Source organism: Hylobates moloch, unplaced genomic scaffold (genome assembly GCF_009828535.3).
Source record: "Hylobates moloch isolate HMO894 unplaced genomic scaffold, HMol_V3 SCAFFOLD_3, whole genome shotgun sequence".
NCBI classification, from domain to species: domain Eukaryota; kingdom Metazoa; phylum Chordata; class Mammalia; order Primates; family Hylobatidae; genus Hylobates; species Hylobates moloch.
The window spans coordinates 94,343,931-94,360,778 of NW_026652278.1; the positions used below are offsets into that span (position 1 = coordinate 94,343,931).

The following is a 16,848-nucleotide window of genomic DNA, read 5'->3' on the forward strand; positions in this document are numbered from 1 at the left end:
ATATACACACAATGGAATACTATTCAGCATTTAAAAAGGGGAAAATCTGGTCACTTGCAACAACATGGATGAATCTGGAGGATATTATGCTAAGTGAAATAAATCAGGCAGAGAAAAACAAATGCCATATGATTTCACTTGTATGTGGAATCTAATAAGGTTAAATTCATAGAAGTAGAGAATAGAACAATGGTTACCAGAGGCTAGGGTAGGAGGGTGATGGGGGGAGTTGATCAAGGGGTACGAAGTTTCAGGTAGAGAGGAAGAATAAGTTTGAGATCTATTCCGTAGCAAGTTGACAAGAGTCAATAATAATGTACTAAGTATTTCAAAATAATAAAAGTAAATTTCAAATGTCTCAATATAAAATATTATAGGTGAGGTGACAGATATGTTAATTAGCATAAGCACATCACACTGTATACATATATCAAAACATCACATTGTACCCCATAAATGTATGCAATTATGATTGGTCAATCAAAAATATTAATTTTACAAGAAAAATAAACAGGAGATTAAAAAAAGAAATAGTTGAAACACTTTAGATTTAATTGTAAAGATATGTCCTCCACTAACTCAATTTAGATTCCACTGTCTTTTCAAAGTCAGAACTTACAAGATGTTTCTAGTAAAGCACAACATGCTTGTTAGTTCAACTGGTTTCAAAAGTCAGAGCACTTATTAGACAACACCTAAAATCATTCATCAAAATTATTTTGGACAGGCAGTGATGTTAAAAAAATTACTTCCACCATACCACAGCCACCACTTTCACTCCCTACTCCACTTCCCATAGTCTATGAACTAAAAGGGAATAAAATATTCTTATCATTTATTATTAAAAAGATAAAATATTTTAACATATAAAACCAAGATTTATCTTATGCTACTAAAACAGAAAATAAATGCTTAACGAGTTTTACTTGAATTACCTTAAATCACAAAGTAACATCACAATACACACACACACACAATATTCAGGAAAAAAATTTAAAAAACAACAAAACAAAAAATAATACAAATAAAAATCAATATAACAGCTATTTACATAGCATTTGTATTGTATTAGGTATTATAAGTAAGCTAGAGATGATTTAACGTATACAAGAGGATGCGTGGGTGCAGTGGCTCACGCCTGTAATCCCAACACTTTGAGAGGTCAAGGTGGGAGGATCGCTTGAGCCCAGGAGTTTAAGACCCTCCTGGGCGATACAGTGAAACTCTATCTCTACAAAAAAGTTCAAAAGTTAGCTGGGCATGGTGGTGCGTGCCTGTGGTCCCAGCTACTTGGGAGGCTGAAGTGGGGGGATCGATTGAGCCCAGGAGGTCGAGGCTGCAGTGAGCCATGATTGTACCAGTGCACTCATGCCTGTGTGACAGAGCAAGACCATGTCTCAATAAATAAATAAATAGATAAATAAATAAATAAAGTACATGAGAGGATATGCACAGCTTATATGCAAATACTATGGCACAGTATTTGGATTTTGGTATCTGAGGGTGTCCTGGCACCAACCACCTGAGGATACTGAGGAATGACTGTATACATATACAGACACACACCCAGATAGAGTAAATATATATGCATCTACATGTGTGTATGTGTATGTATATATACATACATAGTATATAATAAAGCACTCTTCCTAAAATCATGTATTTTAGAAAGTGTAATTATTTAAAAATTTTCCTCAATGTTCTAAGTTTTTGGGTGCATGCCTACTTTTTTACCAAGAATTGTGACAGGCTTTCTAAAAGCAAGAGCAAGTATCTATATTTAGGTCTAGTTGTTGAAGTATTCTACATAGAGTCAACATATTGATATTTCAATTTATATAAGAACCAGTTTACATTCATATTATTCACATTACTTAAAGCAATCCTTCAGAAAGTGAGTTTAAAAACTGTCAACCAAAAAAATATGCCTCATCCTTTTCACGGATTCTTGACCTATTTATAGGTCGTTTTGGCGACAAGTTACTTAATTTATATCTGCCACAGTTTCTCTATTTGTATAACGAAGATAATAACATATTACCACATAGGCTTGCTGTGAACATTAGGTTAATAGTTGCAAACTGCCTAGAAAAGTGCAGTAAGTACATCATAAGCCTTCGAAAGCAGAGCTATTACAATCATCATCATCATCATCACTACCATTATCACTACTACCACCACCTTCATAGGCATCTCAACTGATTCTTAGTAAAAGTGTAGAGTCCTAGGCCACGATCCCAGAGATTCTAATTCAGTATCACACCAAAGTTCGAGAATATTGTGTTAAAGAGAAAGGGGAATAGATAAATAGCCAAGACACTACGTATACCAGTATCATCTTATAAATACAGTAATGGGAAGCAAAATACTTTAAAACAGAAAAAGCTTCAGTTTTAAAAGTCCAGTAACACCTTTACTTCCTCCTCTAAAATACAAACAACTTATCCCCACCAGTGGTTGCTTTCCGATGACCCTACAACTCAAGAGTAGATAGGATACAGAAATAAGTAAGAGGCCCCGGGCTCAACAAACAGTTGAAGAAGCTTATATACTTCATTACTTCTTGGATAGAGAATAGCTGGCAATTTCACACAAAAAAATTTGTGAGTAGAGAAATTATCAAATATTTGAGCACTAACTGTATATGGAACACTAAAGGGGACTGAATCATAAGACATTAAACTTTCCTGGAATCTCATTGGGAAAATAACCTCCCACTTTCTTCCAAGGATCACTGAAGTCTTGCTCCAGCTCAAGCAGTATAAGCTGGGAACTCAGAGAAGAGATTTTAGTTAGGGTCGATAGGAAGGCTTCATAGAAGAAAAAGATCTTTGCTAGACCTTATAATGACTAAGATTTTTATAGATAGAAATTGCATTTCAGGTCAAAGAAAACAGTGTGAGCACAAAGCAGAAACTTGGAAGTACTACAGGTATTTCAGGACAGTACGTTGAGTATTTCCCAACGCTGGAAAGGATGGTTTTATTCTCTGCTCAAACATCTAATTAGTACTTCAGGAAGATTGTTTTAGCAACAGTGTGCATCATGGGGTATGTTATGATAGTGTAACCCTGGCTTTGAAAATGGACAGAGACAGGAATCTAAAGGATTATTTAAACTATGGCCAGGCGCAGTGGCTCACGCCTTCTAATCCGAGCACTTTGAGAGGCTGAGGTGGGAGCATCACTTGAGTCCAGGCAATTGAGAGGAGCCTGCATGACACAGTAAGACCTTGTCTTTACAAAATTAAATAAAACAAAAAATAAAAAATAAATTAATTGGCAGTGAGGACAAATTAGGTATCAAAGATGATTTAAGTATTATGTCTGTTTTTTTCTGGAACTTCCCAGTCTGTCCTGGTATATTCAAGATGAAGGAGACGGTAGACAGTGGTAGCTATAAAAAGTAAGCTCAGGGCTAGTCAGAGAGAGTTTAGATTCGGGGGAAAGGACTAACCTGTGGTAGCAAAGGTAGAGAGCAGTTTGAGCAAAGACTTGGAAGCAGGAAAGAGCAAACATTATCCTCAGGTTGATTAGCTCTAATTTGCTAGAGCCAGCAGCTCGCAACTGCCTTTTCTTTCCAATGCATCAAAAGGCCCTAAAGGTGTTACTGAGGAAGAAAGAAGAGGGAAAACAGTTTAATGCATAGAATGCCTATAAATGATGGTAATCTGGAGTTTAAATTAAATATTAAATTATGTTCCCTATATTCAGTAGAGCATACAAATGTATTTCGATATAGCTGATCATGTAAAATGTTCACAAATTTGGCCTGGCCAACAACAAAAATCAACAATAAAGCTTTGCTATATTCAATCTCACCCCCACTTTTTCAAAAAATTTTAATAGGCAATTTTTGTGGAATTCATTATATTACACATATGGATCTTCTCAATCAAGTGATTCATATATATGACTGTTAAACAGCTCCTTAAAGATAGAGGCCATGCTTTTCTTCTTTTTTCCCTCTGGTACTATCAAAACTCAATAGTATAAGGTATGGATTTAGTATACTTATTAAATGAAAGATATCCTATAATATGACCTGTGAATGGATTAAATAAAAGGTATGAACAGTTATAAAATTTCATAATAACAGACATGCAATTTATTAGAGCATCCATGCAGTACTGTTTCAGGTTACTGCAGCTCACTGTAACGCCACTACTGTGGCACTAGTAAATGCAAAATGGCCTTGAGAACTCTGTGAGATTTTACTTTAAGTGTATATATGGTTTCTAGGTATTTAACTTTGCATTTAAAAAAATCATTCACTAATTTACGAACTCTCTGGGGATATTCATAAAATATTTCAACATGATTAGACTCAGATAAAAAAATTGTTTTCCATGTTTATTTAAAATACATTTCTTGCATCTAAATTTATATTTTCAGTCTCCAAAATATTTCAGCACATTCTATTCATCTGATCCACCAAATTAACCAATAATATCTTGTCACATACCATTCATTTCTGAATAATTAAAGAGATCTTAACAGCTATCATATTTTAGGCATACTGACCCTTTAAACCTTATAGCATCATACTAAAATAGGCAAATACCATTTCCAAAGTAAGTGGGTCATTTATCTTAAAGTATAAGGAAAGGAACTAGCATTTGTTAAAATACCTCCTAAACTATATCCATTATATTTAATCCTTACAACCCTGAGAGATAGTATATGCAAACCCATTTTACAGCTGTGAACTTGCTTAAGGTCCCACAGCTATTAAATTATCCTGTTTTAATTCCCTTCATGGTTGTCTAGCTCCAAGTCTAAGCTCATCCTTCTTACAATAACTACCTGGAACACTGCCAAGTACCATGTTAAAAAAGAGGCTAAGGCATAAAGGGGCAGGGGCAGGGGTACAGGGCAAGACTTAGTGAAGTAAAAGCAAACATTGTAAAGTCCAAGTACTTTATTCATTGAAGTGCTCTTCAAATCTATTATGAACATTCTTTCTCTTACTTTATTCACAGACACCCTTCTCTGTACACTTGTAGCTATAAGAATTAATATCAAGCTTTGAAAAAACAGACACTTTATAAAAACGCAAAGCAACAATAGCTACTGAGAATTATTTCTGAAAGGACAAATGGCCCTATGACATACCTCATTAGCCCGGAGGCAGTGTCTTCCTGAAGACACTGTCTTAAGAAATTTTCATCAACAATCCAGAGTCACTATGATATTTTATAATAAGAAGGGTTGAGATTAACTATTCTAGCAATCAAAGAAGATAGGTGTTTGTTATCTGGAAAATTTACTAACTGAATGTCCAATGATGCTATGAATAAAGATGAATAAAATTTTGATTTTTCTAAAAAAATTCAGGAAGTATCTATGGTATCATTTTGTACTTTCCAAACAGAATAGAGTGTACAAATTATAAATATAGTTAATAACATCAGTTAGTAATAAACATAATTAAAAGCATTATCAACATAGAGAAAAATATTAAAAATTCCAAAAGGTATAAGGTTCTTAATTTTAAGAATAGAAAAACTACAGTTCCTGTGTTAACAGAAGCTGGCAGTAAACATATCCCTTTCAAAGTTATCAGAATGGAGTTTTAGAGCCTACAGCACTTTATAAATGAAGGTGGAATTTTTGTTACTCCAATGCACTCCTTTCTTCTTTCCCTCTCTTTCCCTGCCCTTACCTCTATATCATAACACGTAAGAGTTTAAGAAAAATGTTATCTCATCTAGTATAAAAAGGTGAGACAACGTTGCATTTTAAATTAACATAGAGTCTTTAGGAGTTTTGAGGATTTCAATACCAAAATGCATACAGGTTGGATCCTTAAAAACTGTTACAGTAGAAGTGCCAAAACACAGCCTCTCTAGCATTTTGAACAAGGTTTCACAATAATTAGCACTGCAGTAGGTAATTTAACATGTGTGACCTTTTGTATAGTAATAATTCTAAATAACAGCCAAGAGCACAGTCATTTATTTGTTTGTTACCTTGATTTGGGGCAAAATGACACAAGAAGACCAGTTCTACACAAAGAATTAACACAGCACTGTGCTAATATAAGTAAATAAAGTTTAGTTCAAAGAGAAACAAATAATAAAAAGTCAAAGACAGAACTAAGCTGGCAACTGAGAAGCATAAACCATTTTGGCCTAGATTTGTTTGTAATGACTATGTGACCCAGATACTAAAATATTTGGCTAACATTCAGAAATCTAGCAACTGAAAGAAATAAGATATATGGTTGGCTGGTTAAATATTTTAGCCAAAATAACAGATTCTTAAAATCATGCATTATTATAGTATTTTCTACACAGAAAATTTTTAAACTTTAAAAATAAGTATTTCTTTTTTTGCTTTGTAAATTATCCCTAAATTATACTTCACCTTTATAATCAGACAATAAAGATGACACTATTTACTACAGAGGTTATGATACAAAACTCCTTTGGAGAGAAAAGCTGAGAGAAAATATACTTTTTAAAAGTAATTTATTTAAGAAACTGTATTTTCCTAAACTATCTTTGTTCCATTTATGGCCCGCATAGTTTACTCTACAGACAGGTGTTATTAAATGAGAAGAGAATTTTTGGGAAAAAAAATTCTTCAACTCCGAAGCCACATAAGCTCTGCTAATGAGGGTGCTTGAAACACAGGAGACAGAGAGTAGATTCACTAGGGTCTTGACTTCATACTTACAGGCTTAATGGGGGAAGGTGGTGTTTCACGTAAGTAAAAAACGTAATACACAATCCTTAATGCACCCGTGGTGGACCATGCTGAGTGCCTATCCAACGCTTCCTTCTTCCTAATGATCCATGATTGGATTTCTATATCCACATCTCTCCCAGTAGTCAATGCGCCTCAGGGTAAGCTGACTGTCCTGAGCTGCAAGGGTAGACCACAATTCATCTAATCCATTATGGTAAGCTCATCCCTTTTGCCAATGATTAGTTTAGGCATATTTAGAATTAAGCTAATTTAGGACAATAAGGAGCAAGTTGGGGGCAGGAGTGCATGAGGACTTCTCAGGGAAAAGAACATATATTGCCCATGAGAACGCCAAGAGAAGTGTATTCTCTCTTTGGATCTGAAGGAGGAAACACACAATCCTGATTGCAGCCAGCAGCCATTTGGCAACTACAGTGCTGGGATAAAGGAAATATTGTGGATAAAGAGTAGAGTAGATGACAAACTGAGTCCTTGAAAAAAATCACTGAGCCACCGACATAACTAATCCTAATATACATACTTTCTTATGTGAGCTAACCAATATTCTTTTTATTTAAGTCAAATTAGACTAATTTGGAAACTAATTAGCTATTAGGAAACTAACAATTGCCAAGTTCTATTTTCATTACTTTTAGAAAACCTTAGAATTTTACCCATTCCTAGCTTTAAAAAAAACCATATGCTACTTTTTGTATATTTTCCTAATTTCCTACAGTGATTGTGTACTACATGTGCTATTGGAAGCGGAGTTATTCAATCTTAGTGTACCAATATGACCTCTTCTTGATCATCAGTATAAAAAATTATGCTTTTAGTCTAGTAATGCTTTCGGGGCCCATGATGTACTCAGATCGCTATGTTCTTATAGCCTGATTTTGCTCCAATATCAACTGTCTCTTGTTCCTGCTGTACTCTGCTCACAACAGTTTCAGAGAACCACTACACTCTCATCTACAGTTCATTGGCTCTCTATGGCCTGTGCATTCTCATCCTACTCTGAGTTCCCAGTTGTACACACGGAGATGGCTGAAGTTGCCAGAATTATGTTCTGAAGCGTATGAAAATTATTCTCAGGACAGTGAATTTCTTTTTGAACTTAGTTTAAAAATATAACCTAGATAACTAGTTTTGTACTTCTTTTAAAAAGTATCTCATTTATGCCTTCCCTTCCTCCCTTCTTTTGGCATTCACTTTACCTAGAAATACTTTTGACCTCTTACTTTTAAATAGATATTGAAGATTTCTATACGATCAAGGCTATAAAACAACAGCCTATGGGCCAAATATATTTAACAGGTCGATTTTGCCCTGTAGAGTTATTGTCACAGAGTATCTTAAAAACACCTGAATTAGTTACCAACTAATTTACATAAAAATCTGTATTTTAGGATCCTTTGGAAAAACTGAAATATTGGGTAACAATCACCTGAATACTCCCATGATCACCATCAGATGGAGCAGAATATTAGCTGTCCCTCTACCCAGTTAGATGAGCACAAATTCTCTAAAGCCCCAGTCTCATTATTATTTCCCTAAATGGCCTAATTCTTTATAGTTAAGGCCCTTATAGGTACTTGACTATGGTATCCCTGATACAACAGGCTAGTAACAGCCATAGATACATCAAAGAAATAAGATTGGTTAAGAAAGTACAGAAGTTCATAAGGAATTCTGTAAAGTCTGTTTCCAAAATGTTTCCTCCGGCATCTTTTAATTTAACCAGCAGTCTATTTCTAGAGTCAATGATCCAGCAATAAATTCTCTGAATAATCATGAAAAAAGTGTTTCTTAATAGAAAGCTATTTGAAACAAAAGGGTTAAATTCTTCATGTAAGTTTCAATCAATCAACCAATAGGAAAATCCTAAAGAGTCACCTTCCAAATCTGCTATTCATTAATAAGTGGTGTAACAAGATGACCTGCACTATATATATATATATATATATACATCATATATGTACAAAATTACTTATGTGTTTTATGTATAAATTAGGAAGTCAAATTGTCTTTTAAAACTAAGTTCTCCCTATACTCCCTATATTAGTTAATGAAGTCAAACAATAACAAGAATTAGCACAATTCAAAAATTACTTTTTAAGGAACGATGTTTTCTACATTGTATTTATAATATAGTCACTTCCTCCTAACGTTAAGTACAAGTTACCTGAAAGTATTTTAGAGATAATCTTACAATCAAATTCTATAGGTGGAACAATAACAATACTATTAATATTTTTACATTTCTGTCAAATACAAGGCTTTGTCCACATACCAAATTTCAAATCTATTCCCTTCTCTCCAGCTCCACTGCTGTAACCATCATCTCCTACCTGGCCTACAGAAATAGCATCTAACAACACTGCTTCTACATATACCTTAGTCAGACTCATGATTTTCAAATGAAAAATTTAATCATGGTATACCCCGATGCTTAAAACCTTTCCATGGTTTCCCAATATCCCTTAGGATATAGGTCAAAAAATCCTGGAGAACGCATAATCTCTTTCCTACATTCTTCTCTACATTTACTTATCCTTCTTTTCAATGCTCACACTGGAATCCTTTCAGTTCTTCCTTTTACTTTTGTAGATGCTATTTCTGTTGCCTGCAATGTTCCATCCTAACCCTTCTCCTAATTCCTAGACTTAAGCTAACTCATGCTGATTCTTCCAATCTCAGCCCAAAAGTTATTTCTCATGTCCTACCCTCAGTTTACATTCAACACTCCCCGACCATCCCAGAGCAGGTGAAGTCGGCCTGTTACATTCTTTCCTATCATCTTACAATTTCTCCCTTAATGCTCATCTTAGTTATAATTATTTGTTTAGTTCCAAAGCTGCTGGTTTCGTGAGGACATGGAAAGATATCTGTCTTGTTTACTGTATTACACTATCATTTAACACAATGACTGGAGATAATAGCATTTAATAAATATTTGTTGAATAAATGAGTCTCATTAAATTGGATTTAACCCACAGATAAATGAATTATTGTTGAAAATGCAGTATAGTAGACAGCACAAATATCTGGAAGTCCTGAAGACCTGGTTCATAATTCCAGGTGGACTACTTGCTGTGTGACTTTAGGTCTCAAACACCTAGATTCTTTACCTTAATAAGAATATTACCCAATGCCTGCTCTGTCTTCCTTGAACAGCTGCTGTGAGAAAAAAAGGAATAATTTACTTTCTCAACTCTTAAAGCACATTTTTTTCACATTAACATTTTTCAAATCAGTAGGAGTCTTACCGAAGATATCAAAAGAACTTTTAATAACAACAAAAGAGATATTACACAAAATACTATAATGCTTTGTATTATACCCAAGTGTATTACTGTATCTCTGTGTGAACTTAGACATGACTAAGAATTTACCTTCTGTCACTTATCAGCATCAACAGAACTATGCACAGCTAAATTTTAACTTAATTTTAAATCCCTAAATTACCTCTTAAAATGTCTTTTAAAGATCACTATAATGCAGCATTGAAACAAAAAGTTATTATATATGCAGAACTTTCTGTGACATGTGGCTGAATTATGTTTAACGAAGGCTTCACAAGTGATAATTCTGAGCAGATACCAGGTACCTGGCTGTTAAAGTCTTCTGGATGACTTTCAAGAGAAGTTATTTAACTTCTAGTGAAATGTAATATAACTAGTAAAAAAATTGTTTAATTAAATAGGAAATGGAAACCTCGCCAAAGTAATTCCTGGACATGGCTCAGAACAACACTATCAATCCTAAAAGTGTTAAAGATCAGGAAGAGCAGCATTTGCTACAGTGCCTACGGCCCAAAGGAATTCAGAATAATCCTTAGATAAATGCTCCTCCTCCCCCAAGAAAAGTGTTCTATTTTTCTAAAAATAGACATTAAAAAGTTGTTATTAAATCAAAGAATGTGCCTTACAATTGATGAGCTCTCAGAATCGAGAAAATATAGTAATATGCATGAACATATTCTTTAAATTAACTGCTATACAAGTTGGTAATTTTAAAGGTGCCCACTTTGTGCTAGGTACAAAAAAAGGGCTTTATATAAAACTTAAAAGCTTCTCCCAGTCACTTACAAAGTCAGTGTTTGAAAATGAAACGATGAAATGGGATTCCAATATTGTTTCAGAAGAAATAAAATGTTCCCCCTAACTCTGAATAGACAGACTTGACAAAACTAAATCCACTTCTTTTGCTCTGTTCCCACTTTAAGCACTGCCCACATAATTCATAACACTGTCATTTGTTAAATTCTTTAAAATATTCTCCTGAGAAACTTATTCTAATATCTAATCACTAGCATCCAAAAGTTCTTCTTTATGTCTATCCCCATTCTTTCAATTGTTATATTTAATGTAATATTTCACTTGATTTTGTATTTTGCTAATACTGTTTTTTTTTTTTTTATACTTTAGGTTTTAGGGTACATGTGCACAATGTGCAGGTTTGTTACATATATATCCATGTGCCATGTTCATTTCCTGCACCCATTAACTCGTCATTTAGCATTAGGTATATCTCCTAATGCTGTCCCTCCCCCCTCCCCTAACCCCACAACAGTCCCCGGAGTGTGATGTTCTCCTTCCTGTGTCCATGAGTTCTCATTGTTCAATTCCCACCTATGAGTGAGAACATGCGGTGTTTGGTTTTTTGTCCTTGTGATAGTTTACTGAGAATGATGTTTTCCAGTTTCATCAATGTCCCTACAAAGGATATGAACTCATCCTTTTTTATGGCTGCGTAGTATTCCATGGTGTATATGTGCCACATTTTCTTAATCCAGTCTATCGTTGTTGGACATTTGGGTTGGTTCCAACTCTTTGCTATTGTGAATAGTGCCGCAATAAACATACGTGTGCATGTGTCTTTATAGCAGCATGATTTATAGTCCTTTGGGTATATACCCAGTAATGGGATGGCTGGGTCAAATGGTATTTCTAGTTCTAGATCCCTGAGGAATCGCCACACTGACTTCCACAATGGTTGAACTAGTTTACAGTCCCACCAACAGTGTGAAAGTGTTCCTATTTCTCCACATCCTCTCCAGCACCTGTTGTTTCCTGATTTTTTAATGATGGCCATTCTAACTGGTGTGAGATGGTATCTCACTGTGGTTTTGATTTGCATTTCTCTGATGGCCAGTGATGATGAGCATTTTTTCATGTGTTTTTTGGCTGCATAAATGTCTTCTTTTGAGAAGTGTCTGTTCATTTCCTTCGCCCACTTTTTGATGGGGTTGTTTGTTATTTTCTTGTAAATATGTTTGAGTTCATTGTAGATTCTGGATATTAGCCCTTTGTCAGATGAGTAGGTTGCAAAAATTTTCTCCCATTCTGTAGGTTGCCTGTTCACTCTGATGGTAGTTTCTTTTGCTGTGCAGAAGCTCTTTAGTTTAATTAGATCCCATTTGTCAATTTTGGCTTTCGTTGCCATTGCTTTTGGTGTTTTAGACATGAAGTCCTTGCCCACGCCTATGTCCTGAATGGTATTGCTTAGGTTTTCTTGTAGGATTTTAATGGTTTTAGGTCTAACATTTAAGTCTTTAATCCATCTTGAATTAATTTTTGTATAAGGTGTAAGGAAGGGATCCAGTTTCAGCTTTCTACCTATGGCTAGCCAGTATCGTGAAAATGGCCATACTGCCCAAGGTAATTTATAGATTCAATGCCATCCCCATCAAGCTACCAATGACTTTCTTCACAGAATTGGAAAAAACTACTTTAAAGTTCATATGGAACCAAAAAAGAGCCCGCATCGCCAAGTCAATCCTAAGCCAAAAGAACAAAGCTGGAGGCATCACGCTACCTGACTTCAAACTATACTACAAGGCTACAGTAACCAAAACAGCATGGTACTGGTACCACAACAGAGACATAGATCAATGGAACAGAACAGAGCCCTCAGAAATGATGCTGCATATCTACAACTATCTGATCTTTGACAAACCTGACAAAAACAAGAAATGGGGAAAGGATTCCCTATTTAATAAATGGTGCTGGGAAAACTGGCTGATACTGTTTTAAGCAATATTCACCTCAGTCTTATCTTCAAGAACAAATCAGGACAGGTGCTTTCAGTTAGTTTTCTGTAAGTAGTAGTACTGGTTTTCTATGACTCCTTCACCTGGTGACCAAAACTATGTACTGCCAGTATGACAGGTTGGTGGTGCTGGTGACTAATGAGACTAAAACCAACAAAGCTGACTCATAATCAAACCTTTGACTGTGACTATTTAGTACTTGTTTTAAAATATTTTATCTCTATTCCTTCTTTAGAAATGATCATTGGAAAATTATCTCTTTAGACTTCTTTCTCTGATTCAGTATCTTAATCTCTTTGGCTAGGGACTTGTCAATTTGATCATAAACAAATTCTGGAATTGACCTAAAAAGATGGCTTAAGAAAGTTGTAAGATTTTTCTGCAAAATAGAAGGTAGAATAGAATGTAGAACTATGGCAAATAGCCACTTGTTTGTTTCTACCAATTAGTAACTCACTACATTGTCAGTAGCCTATATACAGTGGTTTATAAAGAATTCTAGCATTAGACAGATGCTTGTATTAGAAGATCTATAAATTATGTTAATGTTATAAACTTTATTCAGATTGGAACTACTGAACTATCCTGGTAAGACAAAGACTTTAAACAAATTATGATTTATCTTTAAAACATACCTTTAAGTATTATAATCACAAATATAAAAATTAATCAAACATGAGGGACATGGGAAAAGAAACAGGATGGGAGTAATGGAATTTCCAGCACTATGCTGTGTACTTCCAAATTATCTCACTTAACTGTCAATCCTGTGAGGTTGAGACTACTACTGTCATACAGATGAGAAGATAGTGGCTGAGAGCTCTTAAGTGACCCTAGTGTAAATCCAGTGCTCAAATCCATGTGTGCCTGACTATACCAGTTTCTGAAATGTGGTAATGGCAAATACCCATGCTCAGCAAAAACTGCACTTCCTTGTGGTAGTTTGCATTTCCATAGATGGCTGCAACAATATATCCCATCCCATTTGCTCTTCTACAGTGTAATCTTGCTACTCCATCTTTAACAAATGAAGCCTATTTCTCTTCCTGTTGATCTGGGCTGGCCTTGTGACTTGTTCTGATCAACAGAATGGGCAGAAGTAATGCTAAGTAACTTCTAAATATGGCCCTTTAAAAGGCTGCAGCTTCTTTGCCTTTGGAACATTCCTTTTTGGAATCCAGCTACCACGTTGTAAGGAAGCCCAACTAACTTCACAGAGAGGCACACTTAAGGAGAGCTGAGGCACCCAGGCCACCCCCAACTGTGCTCCACGCCAGCAGCCTGCATCCACTGCCAGCCATGTAAGTGAGGCCACTGTGGACTGCCCTCTTTCCTAGCACCCCAGCCAAGACCACACAAAGCAGAAGACTCACTCAGTAAACTCTCAAAATTATGAGAAATAATGAATTACTGTTGTTTTAAGCCATTAAACTTTGGGGTGGCTTGCCATGCAGCTATTAGTAAAGTGAAACACTCACCATATTCCTTAGAAATGTATTTCAACAGTTTCAGCTTTCTACATATGGCTAGCCAGTTTTCCCAGCACCATTTATTAAATAGGGAATCCTTTCCCCATTTCTTGTTTTTCTCAGGTTTGTCAAAGATCAGATAGTTGTAGATATGTGGCATTATTTCTGAGGGCTCTGTTCTGTTCCATCGATCTATGTCTCTGTTGTGGTACCAGTACCATGCTGTTTTCGTTACTGTAGCCTTGTAGTATAGTTTGAAGTCAGGTAGCGTGATGCCTCCAGCTTTGTTCTTTTGGCTTAGGATTGACTTGGCGATGTGGGCTCTTTTTTGGTTCCATATGAACTTTAAAGTAGTTTTTTCCAATTCTGTGAAGAAAGTCATTGGTAGCTTGATGGGGATGGCACTGAATCTATAAATTACCTTGGGCAGTATGGCCATTTTCACGATATTGATTCTTCCAACCCATGAGCATGGAATGTTCTTCCATTTGTTTGTATCCTCTTTTATTTCATTGAGCAGTGGTTTGTAGTTCTCCTTGAAGAGGTCCTTCACATCCCTTGTAAGTTGGATTCCTAGGTATTTTATTCTCTTTGAAGCAATTGTGAATGGGAGTTCACTCATGATTTGGCTCTCTGTCTGTGATTGATGTACAAGAATGCTTGTGATTTTTGTACATTGATTTTGTATCCTGAGACTTTGCTGAAGTTGCTAATCAGTTTAAGGAGATTTTAGGCTGGGACAGTGGGGTTTTCTAGATATACAATCATGTCATCTGCAAACAGGGACAATTTGACTTCCTCTTTTCCTAATTGAATACCCTTTATTTCCTTCTCCTGCCTGATTGCCCTGGCCAGAACTTCCAGCACTATGTTGAATAGGAGTGGTGAGAGAGGGCATCCCTGTCTTATACAAAAATTAATTCAAGATGGATTAAAGACTTATATGTTAGACCTAAAACCATTAAAATCCTACAAGAAAACCTAGGCAATACCATTCAGGACATAGGCGTGGGCAAGGACTTCACGTCTAAAACACCAAAAGCAATGGCAATGAAAGCCAAAATTGACAAATGGGATCTAATTAAACTAAAGAGCTTCTGCACAGCAAAAGAAACTACCATCAGAGTGAACAGGCAACCTACAGAATGGGAGAAAATTTTTGCAACCTACTCATCTGACAAAGGGCTAATATCCAGAATCTACAATGAACTCAAACAAATTTACAAGAAAAAAACAAACAACCCCATCAAAAAGTCGGCGAAGGACATGAACAGACACTTCTCAAAAGAAGACATTTATGAAGCCAAAAAACATATGAAAAAATGCTCATCATCACTGGCCATCAGAGAAATGCAAATCAAAACCACAGTGAGATATCATCTCACACCAGTTAGAATGGCCATCATTAAAAAGTCAGGAAACAACAGGTGCTGGAGAGGATGTGGAGAAATAGGAACACTTTCACACTGTTGGTGGGACTGTAAACTAGTTCAACCATTGTGGAAGTCAGTGTGGCGATTCCTCAGGGATCTAGAACTAGAAATACCATTTGACCCAGCCATCCCATTACTGGGTATATACCCAAAGGACTATAAATCATGCTGCTATAAAGACACATGCACACGTATGTTTATTGCGGCACTATTCACAATAGCAAAGAGTTGGAACCAACCCAAATGTCCAACAACGATAGACTGGATTAAGAAAATTGGCACATATATACCATGGAATACATAAAAAATGATGAGTTCATGTCCTTTGTAGGGACATGGATGAAGCTGGAAACCATCGTTCTCAGTAAACTATCACAAGGACAAAAAACCAAACACCGCATGTTCTCACTCATAGGTGGGAATTGAACAATGAGAACTCATGGACACAGGAAGGGGAACATCATACTCCGGGGACTGTTGTGGGGTTGGGGGAGAGGGAAGGGACAGCATTAGGAGATATACCTAATGCTAAATGACGAGTTAATGGGTGCAGCAAAACAACATGGCACATGGATACATATGTAACAAACCTGCACATTGTGCACATGTACCCTAAAACCTAAAGTATAATAAAAAAAAAAAGAAATGTATTTCAACAACGCCAGTGTTGGCACTAAAAGGGCCAATAAGAACCCAAATTTTTGTTTTTTTGTGACTACCGAAATAGAATTATGAAAAATCACAGTAAAGCTGAAATTTCAATAATTACTAAAAGTTACACCAATTTTACATCGAAAAACAACATGGTTCAGCACTTAAAATCACAATGTTTCATAAAATCACAATGACTACGGATAAAGTTAATACTGACTGAAACACTAAGTCTTATGAAAATAAGGGCAACACTTAAAGTTTGAAAAAGAAAGGCAAATAGGTAACAGAATAAAGTCTGATTAAATCAAAATAAAGCTCATATATTTGATTTGTATCCCATGTATTATAAATTATATGCTTTACATGTATTATATAGCCTATGTATTATGATTATCGGCTATATAAAGAATTAGTATACAGTAAAACATACCACATTGAATTTTACTAAACATAATGTTTTGTCTTATTTAGAAACTTCTTTAAAGATAAACATTGTATTTCGTGAAGTATCAGTATACCAGCAAAATACTACTTCATAAAAATTT

At 35.4% G+C, this 16,848-nt stretch overlaps 1 protein-coding gene across 9 annotated transcripts in view; it reads right to left on the bottom strand.

Moving 5' to 3' along the window:
* The window catches only part of ZEB1 (zinc finger E-box binding homeobox 1), a 210,379-nt gene that overhangs the window by 155,181 nt on the left and 38,350 nt on the right, over window positions 1–16,848 (bottom strand). The window contains exon 1 of one of the 9 annotated variants that reach the window (XM_032144146.2): window positions 3,457–11,205. The exons of the other annotated variants lie outside the window; for them this stretch is intronic. The gene's annotated coding sequence lies outside the window, so the exon portion shown is untranslated. Of the gene's footprint in view, window positions 1–3,456; window positions 11,206–16,848 lie in introns of those variants that run through there. 9 annotated transcript variants of the gene reach the window in all.